Source organism: Physeter macrocephalus, chromosome 16 (assembly GCF_002837175.3).
Source record: "Physeter macrocephalus isolate SW-GA chromosome 16, ASM283717v5, whole genome shotgun sequence".
NCBI lineage: Eukaryota > Metazoa > Chordata > Mammalia > Artiodactyla > Physeteridae > Physeter > Physeter macrocephalus.
In genome coordinates, this window is record NC_041229.1 from 102895362 (window position 1) to 102904602 (window position 9241).

Here is a 9241-nt window from a genome sequence, read left to right on the forward strand (position 1 = left end):
CAATGAGAAGCCCGCGCACCGCAACCAAGAGTAGCCCCCGCTCACCGCAACTAGAGAAAGCCCGCGCGCAGCAACGAAGACCCAACGCAGCCAAAAATAAATAAATAAATAATAAAATAAAAATAAAAATAAAAAAATGACCCCGAAGCAGAAAAGGGGGTAAACAGAAGGAAAGGCATTGTAGAAGGAGCAAAAACGCAAGAGAAGAAGAGTGAAGATGAAGCATCTCATTTGGAGGAGCTGGGGAGGGGCAGTCAAGAGTAAGTCTCCGAACGTGGTCAGTGTTAGAAAGCTTGTCATCTGATCGGTAAATCCCGTTCATCTAGTGGGATGAAGAAAGTGGTACTCTTTGGAAACGTTTGGGCCCATCCCTCGTGAAAGCCGTGAGGGACACTGTGAGAACCAGCTCACGGGTTCTGAACAAGAGGGGCTTATGATTCATGGGTGTGCCTGCCACCTCCGCCCAGAAGCCATGGCTTCCCCCATCTCGTGCAGGGTGGGGACCCATCTAACCGGAACTGCCACCCAGCCTCTCCCAGTCTCCTTAGATGACAAACTGTGGCATCCTTGGTCCACCCACCTTAGCCCCCAAGCATTTTGCCAGAACATCAGTAAACAACTCTAGGTGAAGGGGGTCAGAGACCTCTGCATCTTGGGCCGTTTTCTCCTCCTTTCCACTGCCCAGCACAGGACTACGAGGGAGCTCTTATCACTGGCTACATATTCTTTGCTCAAAGAGCAGACAGTGGGTCCCCGAACACTTTCCTCCGAGCTCGTTTTATTTTTATTTTATTTTTATATGCTATGACTATGGACTGGGAAATCCATGTTTTCCTGAACCACATGGGAACTTACCTCTCAATTCCCGCGTGTCCAGCACAGCCCTGACGACAGCAGATGGCCAGCTTTCTTGCTCAGGCTGATCAATGTTATTAACTACAACATCTAACATTTGTTTAGGGCTTTTCTTTTTTTTTCTTTTTTTCAGCCGCGCTGCACAGCATGCAGGGTCTTAATTCCCTGGACTAGGGACCGAACCCATGCCTCCTGCAGTGGGAGCGTGGAGTCTTAACCACTGGACCACCAGGGAAGTCCCCGATTAGGGCTTTATACCTTGCAAAGAAAATAATTGTCTTATATGATCCTCATAATAATCCTGCATTACTGTTACTTCCACCTTCTAGACAATGAGTTTCAGAAAGATAAAGTGGCTTCCTTTGTGTCAACTGGTGGACCCGGGATCCGCTCATGTTCTCTGACTTCAAATCCTCCGTGCCTTCTATACAAGGTCGCGGGCCCCTGGGGGCTTCAGAGCAACATCAGAGTTGGGGTTCCTGGATCCCTTTCCTCAGCCCCAGCTGACCTTGGACCTCACACTTCCTCCCACCCGGTCCCATCGCACCCCCACTCTGTGATCACCAAATGGGAGAAGACTCTCTGTTTCTTGGTGAAAAGTGTGCGCAGAAAGCAACGATTTTTACATTCCCTCTGCCAAGAACTCTTTCAAAGTCTCCAAGAAGGTTTCTTTTTATAACGAAAGCAATATGGGATCGTTGTAGAAAAGCACAAAATATAGACAAACAAAACAGAGGAAAATAAAAGTCAGAATTCCACCACTGAAAAATAACTGAGTATTGTGAACGTCGTGGTGTCTGGCCTTCCACAACTTTTTTTTTTTTTTTTTTTTTTTTTTTTGTGGTACGCGGGCCTCTCACTGTTGTGGCCTCTCCCGTTGCGGAGCACAGGCTCCGGACGCGCAGGCTCAGTGGCCATGGCTCACGGGCCCAGCCGCCCCGCGGCACGCGGGATCCTCCCGGACCGGGGCACGAACCCGCGTCCCCCGCGTCGGCAGGCGGACTCCCAACCACCGCGCCACCAGGGAAGCCCATCCACAACTTTTATGTTGTACATGTCGACCTACTTGTGTTTACAGAAATGGAAAATGCGCCTATCCATAACACTGCTTTAGAATCTGCTTTTTAAACTTAATATATTGTAAACATTTTCCTGTTAGGAAATACTTTCATAAAATCATATTTAATGGATACACAATACGTCATTATAATTTTGGATGGTGCGCTAGAGGTAAACATTTGGATTGTTCCTACTTTTTCACTGTTGTAACCAGTTTTATGATAGACTTCTATATCTGATTTTAATTTTTATTTATTTGATTATGAGTGAAGTTTATTTTTATATGATTTTTATCATTTGAAGCTCTTTCGTGAATAGCTCATTCATACTATTTGCCAGTTTTCAATGGTCCGCGTTTTCTTTTCCTTACTGATATGTAAGAACTCTTTATATTAAGGCTAAAATTTTATCTGCCAAAAACTCATTTTGACACCACATCTTTTTTTTTTAATATTTATTTATGTATTTATTGGCTGCGTCAGCTCTTAGTTGCAGCACAAGGGATCTTTTCATTGCAGTGCACGGGCTTCTCTCTAGTTGCGAGCTTCTCTCTGGTTGTGGCGCATAGGCTTAGTTGCCCCGCGGCATGTGGGATGTTAGTTCCCCGACCAGGGATCGAACCGGTGCCTGCTGCATTGCGAGACTGATCCTTAACCCCTGGATCACCAGGGAAGTCCCTGATACTACCTGTTAGTGCACCATCTTGAATGCGGGTACACACTGTTTTCCTCCAACTCTCCCAACCAGGCCGTGGATGCTTTGCTCTTTTTCCTCTACTTTTTCTTTAACAAATTCCCCACAAACACAGCAAACTCTGTAGAAGGTTCCTCCTCCAATGCTCACCCCAAGAAGCACCCTGGCCTCCTTAGGCAATGCCATTCCTCCCGCCCTGGGCACCAAGCCCCCCATCCCTCCACCCTTACGCAGGCCACTGCCCTGGGAGTGATGGTGCGCCTCCCAGAGGTTCCATCAGCAAACCCTGATGTGAACTTCTCAGAAGCCCTGGGAGGGACTTCCCTGGTGGCACAGTGGTTAAGAATCCGCCTGCCGGGGCTTCCCTGGTGGCGCAGTGGTTGAGAGTCCACCTGCCGATGCAGGGGACACGGGTTCGTGCCCCGGTCCGGGAAGATCCCACATGCCGCGGAGCAGCTGGGCCCGTGAGCCATGGCTTCTGAGCCTGCGCGTCCGGAGCCTGTGCTCCACGATGGGAGAGGCCACAACAGTGAGAGGCCCGTGTACCGCAAAAACAAACAAACAAACAAACAAACAAGCAAAAGAATCCGCCTGCCAATGCAGGGGACATGGGTTTGAGCCCTGGTCTGGGAAGGTCCCACATGCTGCAGAGCAACTAAGCCCGCAAGCCACAACTACTGAGCCTGCGCTCTAGAGTCCACGAGCCACGACTACTGAGCCCACGCACCTAGAGCCTGTGCTCCGCAACAAGAGAAGCCACCACAATGAGAAGCCCGCGCACCGCAACGAAGAGTAGCCCCCGCTCGCCGCAGCTAGAGAAAAACCACACGCAGCAACGAAGACCCAAAGCAGCCAAAAACAAATTAAGTAATTAAAAAAAAAAAAAAAAAAAGGCCCTGGGAGGATGGGGGGGAGACCATGTAGGGGTCTTAGCATCAGCAGGGACTGTCTTGTCAGGTAGGGCAGGAAGTACTGGTTGGGTCTGTCACAGCAGGAACAGAGAACCCCACTCTCCAAGGGCCCCTCTTGCTTCTGAGCAAGCCCCTAATGCAGGGCTGTCGGCCACCAGCCTTCCCTCCTCTTTCCGAGTCTCAGTTGCCCTGTTATTACCGCTGGCAGAAGGGACGCCAGTCCCACCAGTTCCCCTGGCCTCCTTTACCAACTAACCGCTGTGCGTGGGGAGGGGGAGGTTCCCCGGGCCTGTTACCTGGAGTCCCCCCAGAGGCGGCGGAGGCCCGGAGGGGCCAGGCAGGAGCCGGCTGGATTGGACAGGCCGAGGTGGTGAGGACGGGATGAGTTTCTTAGCGGCAAGATCACTACCTGGGAAAACTGGGACTGCAGGGAGAAGGTCAGGGCAGGGCGGATGCTGGGAGTTCACTTCCGAGCTCCTGTGGGCTTGGACCGTCCTGGTCCACCCTCCATGCCCCACGCATCTCCCCTCCCGCCCTTTCTCCAGGTTGGGAATGTTTGGAAGCTGGCTGTGGCTGGGACAGTAACAGGCACAAACATTTCTGTGGCAGGAGCTAGACCCCGACACCTTTGGCCCCCTTGGTCTCTCGCGGAGGACTTTGGGAGTTTCCAGAACCCTCTTTTCTTGTATTTTCACACATTTCTCACGAAGACCACGTGACGCCCGTCAGTGAGAGCCTGGGGGGCTCCATCAGGTGCCTGCGCAGTGGCTGCTCGGCCAGGTGGCCGCGGTGGCCTTGGCCTCTGGTTAACCTGTCTAGGCTTCGCTTTCCTCACCTGGAGAGTCTAGACCTCGGGGCTAGTGCACAAATCACCAGACAGACGGTAGTGGGGGCTCGTGCGTGTCAGGGTTTCTCCCTCCTTTCTCTTTCCTCAACTCTGCGGACGTGGGGTCGTTTGGGAGCTTCAGAGATCTCTGCTCGAGGGCAGAGCTCAGGGCAGCCCGGGCCCCTTCCTGCTTCCTCGGCTCTCTTCCTCGCTCTCTCTTCCTCCTCCCCGCTAGTGCAGTTCCCCCACCGCAAGGTAAAGCCCCGAGCGCAGGGACCTCATTCGTCTCTGCATCCCCAACGCCTCAGCACAGGGCTTGGCACAGAGTAGGTGCTCATGAAGGGAAAGGCTCTCCCATCTCACGATCATGGAGGGTCGAGACACGGGAGCCCCGGCCTGAGAGTCCCCAGACTGGAGCCCGCGTGACCTTGAGCAAGACATTTAACCTCCCTGAGCCTCAATTTCTTTGTCTGAAAACAAGAACAATAATAGCTACTTCCCAGGGTGGTTGTGGGGATTGGTGAAATCAGAGGGAAGCGCAGCTCGGTGCCTGCCCAACACAGGAGTAGGAGCTCAACAAATGCAAGCGGCGATCAGCTGCCATTAAAGGGCCGGTGTCTAGGGGCGGGACAGGAAAAAAGACGCAGACGTCGAGAATGGACTTGAGGACACGGGGAGGGGGAAGGGGAAGCTGGGACGAAGCGAGAGAGTGGCATGGACATATATACGCTACCAAATGTAAACTAGATAGCTAGTGGGAAGCAGCCGCACGGCACAGGGAGATCAGCTCGGTGCTTTGTGACCACCTAGAGGGGTGGGATAGGGAGGGTGGGAGGGAGACGCAAGAGGGAGGGGATATGGGGCTATGTGTATACATACAGCTGATTCACTTGGTTATACAGCAGAAACCAACACACCATTGTAAAGCAATTATACTCCAATAAAGATGTTAAAAAAATAAATAAATAATATAAAGGGCCAGTGACGCGGCTCCAGGAGCACGGGGCTTAGCAGCGAGTGACCCCGGCATCTCTCAGTGCCCTGAGCCTCTCTCGGTTTGGTCTCCCACCCTGAATGCCGTGGTCCCTTGGCTCTGCGGAACGAGCCCGTGCTGCTGTCACCTAACAGGCCGTGTGGCCCCGCAGCCTGGACGCAGAGCTCACTTGCCCTCTGCCCTGAGCAGCCCTGCCCCGGCTTCCTCTCCGTGGCGGTGGGACGGGGTGGGAGAGGGGGGCGTGCTACCCGCCCTCAGGCGTTCCGTCACAGGTGAATTCTGAGGACAGGCGGGTGCTCCTGTTTGAGATTTAGGCAGGTTACACAGTGCAGCTGGCTCCCCACCCCTCACATCTCTGAACACATTTTTAGATGCCTGCATTGTGTTCTACTTTTTTTTTTTTTTTTTTTTTTTTTATTTTATTTTTTTTGTGTTCTACTTTGAAAGCTTGATAGGGCAGAAGTATTCTCATTTTATGTAGAGAGAACAAGTGAGGAACAAAGGAAATCGGTCCCTTGTTACCGAGCTCTTACGTTCAGGAAACAGAACCTGGAAGACATATTAAATTCTCAATGTACCACCCTTGCCCAGGACCAGAATCTCCACACCTGCTTGTGTCGGACCTGAGTCCCCACGTGTCCGCGAGCCTGCTGCCCAGGGGGTGGGGCTGCCAGGCGAGGAGGGCCGTCCCAGAGGAGGACTGAGAGGGCCTGACTGATGGGTTACAGGAACCAGAAAGCGGGGAGCTGTTAGCCTGCGGGGTGAGGGATGGAGGATCCAAACAGACTCTAGAAGCTGGGGAATGGGGCTGTCACGAAGAACGGAGGGCAGATTGGTCTTGAACATGAAGAGGGCGGGACGTCCTGGGTCAGGCGGCCGCCGCCACCTGAGGGAGTGGACTCGTCCTGGGTGGCCCTAGAGGACGGGCCAGGGGAGCCCTTCCAAGACCAGGTCTTCACCACCCAAGCCCAGCCTCCCAACTGGTCCCCCCCTTCCAGGGTTTTCTTTTCCATTCCATTCTCTTCACTAGCATTTTCACCCAGGCTCTGCCTTCTTGGGAATGGGTATCAGGCCTGGAAGTCACGGCCACTGCCCGACCCCTTAGAATTTCATGCTGGAAAGTCTTGTATTTTGTCCAGCCTTCAGCCCCGCCACTGAGTCCCTGTAGAAATTCCTAACGAATGGCTTCCCAGCCCCAGCCAGCAGCCCCCAGTGACAATGACCGGGGCGCCTCCCTCCCAAGCCGCTGCCCCGCGTTAAGCTGTGCCGGGGCTCCCTGCACTGGAGGCTGTGCCGCTCTGATGCTCGCCTCTCCGCCCAGGTTCTGCCCGCTGGATCCACCGGAATGAGCCTCTGCCCCTGCTTCAAGCCAGCAGCCGCGTGGCTGGGGCTCCCCACTCACACCGCCACCTTCTCAGCACCTCTTCATCTCTGCTGCAGTTTGTCAGTGAGTTTCTTCAAGGGTGTTATTGAGATGGGGGCGTAGAGACATGAAGCCTTTAGAACAGAAAGGGCCTTAGAACTTGGGAACCCACCTCATTTTATACACGAGGAAACTGAGGAGTTAGGTCGCTTGCCCAAGGCCACACAGATGGCCCGAGACAGGGCTGGGCCTCAAGCCCCGTCACTGCTCTTTTCCTGCCACACACCGACGGGCCCAGGCAGGCAGAGGGCAGTCTCGGCTGTTGACGCCACGCTTCTGGTGTCGTCCAGGGTCACACTAGTGCTTCTCTGGGCGGCCCCATCCCCAGTGACGTGTTGAACTTCAAGTTGACTAACAGGCCTGAATTGTTTTATAACTTGATTTTCTTCTGATTGTAAAAATTACATATGCTCATTGTAAAAACATTAGAAAGTACACAAAAATATAAAGTATGAACCTTCACAGCACTTCCTGATGCTGTAAAGTTCCCCCCACCGTGCACTTGGTTGCTTTGTCTTTAGCTGTATAAATAGGACTCTCCTTCTGTCCTCCATTAGGCCGGACGGACGTCTTGCTAGGTCCCAGCCAGCTCTCCCGTCTCTCAGAATTTTGTTACCAGTTCTTGTTGGCACCTGGGCAGGGCTCAAAAAAACACGGTGGTGAGGCTGAACGAATGACAGCATCCGGACCGTCGGATTGTCGGTGGGACGGGTGAGGCCCCCTGCCAGCCCCAGAGCCCACACCTCCTCTCTTCTGGGTCTGATGCTCCTCTTTCCCTCCCTGAAACACCTCCCCTCCTCTTTTGTTCTATTCAGACTCTCCCATTTTTCCAGCCCAGCTGAACCCCACCTCTTCCAAGAAGTCTTCATTCTTTCAAATGCAAAAGCCTCCTTTTTGGGTTCCACAGCCTTTGTAGTCTGGCCACACCGTTTACCCTTCGTTATCCATTGACTTGCACTAATCTCTTCCCTCTGCCTGGCTGCTGCCTATTTCCCAGGCGGCGGGAGGGTACCCACACCGTTCTCGTGTCCCTCACGGCACCCATCCTGCAGTCTCGAGATCATTATGGGCCCTCAGAATGTGACTGCTGGCCTGACCCTGTCTGAGTGGTGTCCCGCCCTTGAGCCCTTCTGAGGAGTGGCTTAGAGGGAGCCCCGGGGACCCTCTCCCCACCCCCATCCCTGGCTTCCTGGAAAGCTTGCTCCCCCTAAAGTTTGCATAGCAGTTAATCATCTGGGTTCCCAACAATGGGCTCTGCCCATCTTGGGACGTGTAAAAATGGGATTTAGTTTGCCTTTCACATTGGGAGGCTTCTAGAGATAAAGAGAAATCCTCTGTGCCTGGCTATTTAAAGAGACATAGGGAGGGTTAGGGGCCCTTTCCAGTCCTCTGGGCTTCACACAGGGAGCCTTAGAGGTCAGATCAATGTTTTCCTTTCTCCTCGCAGCAACAGGACTACCAACTCTTCTCACGCCTCCCGGGACATCTGCCAAGGGCCCAGGCCTGGCAGCCCCCTCCTCCATCCCTGGCGGGGGCGTGATGAGAAAACGCTGAACCGGGACTCGGGGACCAGGGTCCCCAGAGCGATCAGGTCTCCCCAGGCGATCCCAGGGAGGTGATGGGCGCGGCCAGGTAATCTCTAAGTTTCCCTCTACTTTGAGTCGCCTAGAGGTGCGAGGCCATCTGCCGGGGGCCTCAAGCCCCGTCACTGCTCTTTTCCTGCCACACACCGACGGGCCCAGGCAGGCAGAGGGCAGTCTCGGCTGTTGACGCCACGCTTCTGGTGTCGTCCAGGGTCACACTAGTGCTTCTCTGGGCGGCCCCATCCCCAGTGACGTGTTGAACTTCAAGTTGACTAACAGGCCTGAATTGTTTTATAACTTGATTTTCTTCTGATTGTAAAAATTACATATGGTCATTGTAAAAACATTAGAAAGGCCACAAGAATATAAAGTATGCCCCTTCACAGCACTTCCTGATGCTGTAAAGTTCCCCCCACCGTGCACTTGGTTGCTTTGTCTTTAGCTGTATAAATAGGACTCTCCTTCTGTCCTCCATTAGGCCGGACGGACGTCTTGCTAGGTCCCAGCCAGCTCTCCCGTCTCTCAGAATTTTGTTACCAGTTCTTGTTGGCACCTGGGCAGGGCTCAAAAAAACACGGTGGTGAGGCTGAACGAATGACAGCATCCGGACCGTCGGATTGTCGGTGGGACGGGTGAGGCCCCCTGCCAGCCCCAGAGCCCACACCTCCTCTCTTCTGGGTCTGATGCTCCTCTTTCCCTCCCTGAAACACCTCCCCTCCTCTTTTGTTCTATTCAGACTCTCCCATTTTTCCAGCCCAGCTGAACCCCACCTCTTCCAAGAAGTCTTCATTCTTTCAAATGCAAAAGCTTCCTTTTTGGGTTCCACAGCCTTTGTAGTCTGGCCACACCGTTTACCCTTCGTTATCCATTGACTTGCACTAATCTCTTCCCTCTGCC

At 53.3% G+C, this 9241-nt stretch overlaps 1 protein-coding gene across 3 annotated transcripts in view; it reads left to right on the forward strand.

Moving 5' to 3' along the window:
- LOC114488048 (eukaryotic translation initiation factor 3 subunit A) overlaps window positions 1-8314 on the forward strand; it is a 36817-nt gene extending 28503 nt beyond the window's left edge. For 2 of the 3 annotated variants that reach the window (XM_028501598.1, XM_028501600.1), the window contains exons 4-6: window positions 6660-6785; window positions 7319-7472; window positions 8209-8314. The gene's annotated coding sequence lies outside the window, so the exon portion shown is untranslated. The remainder of the gene's footprint in view (window positions 1-6659; window positions 6786-7318; window positions 7473-8208) is intronic. The other variant, XM_028501601.1, reaches the window with a different exon arrangement.
- Window positions 8315-9241: the final 927 nt, after the last annotated feature.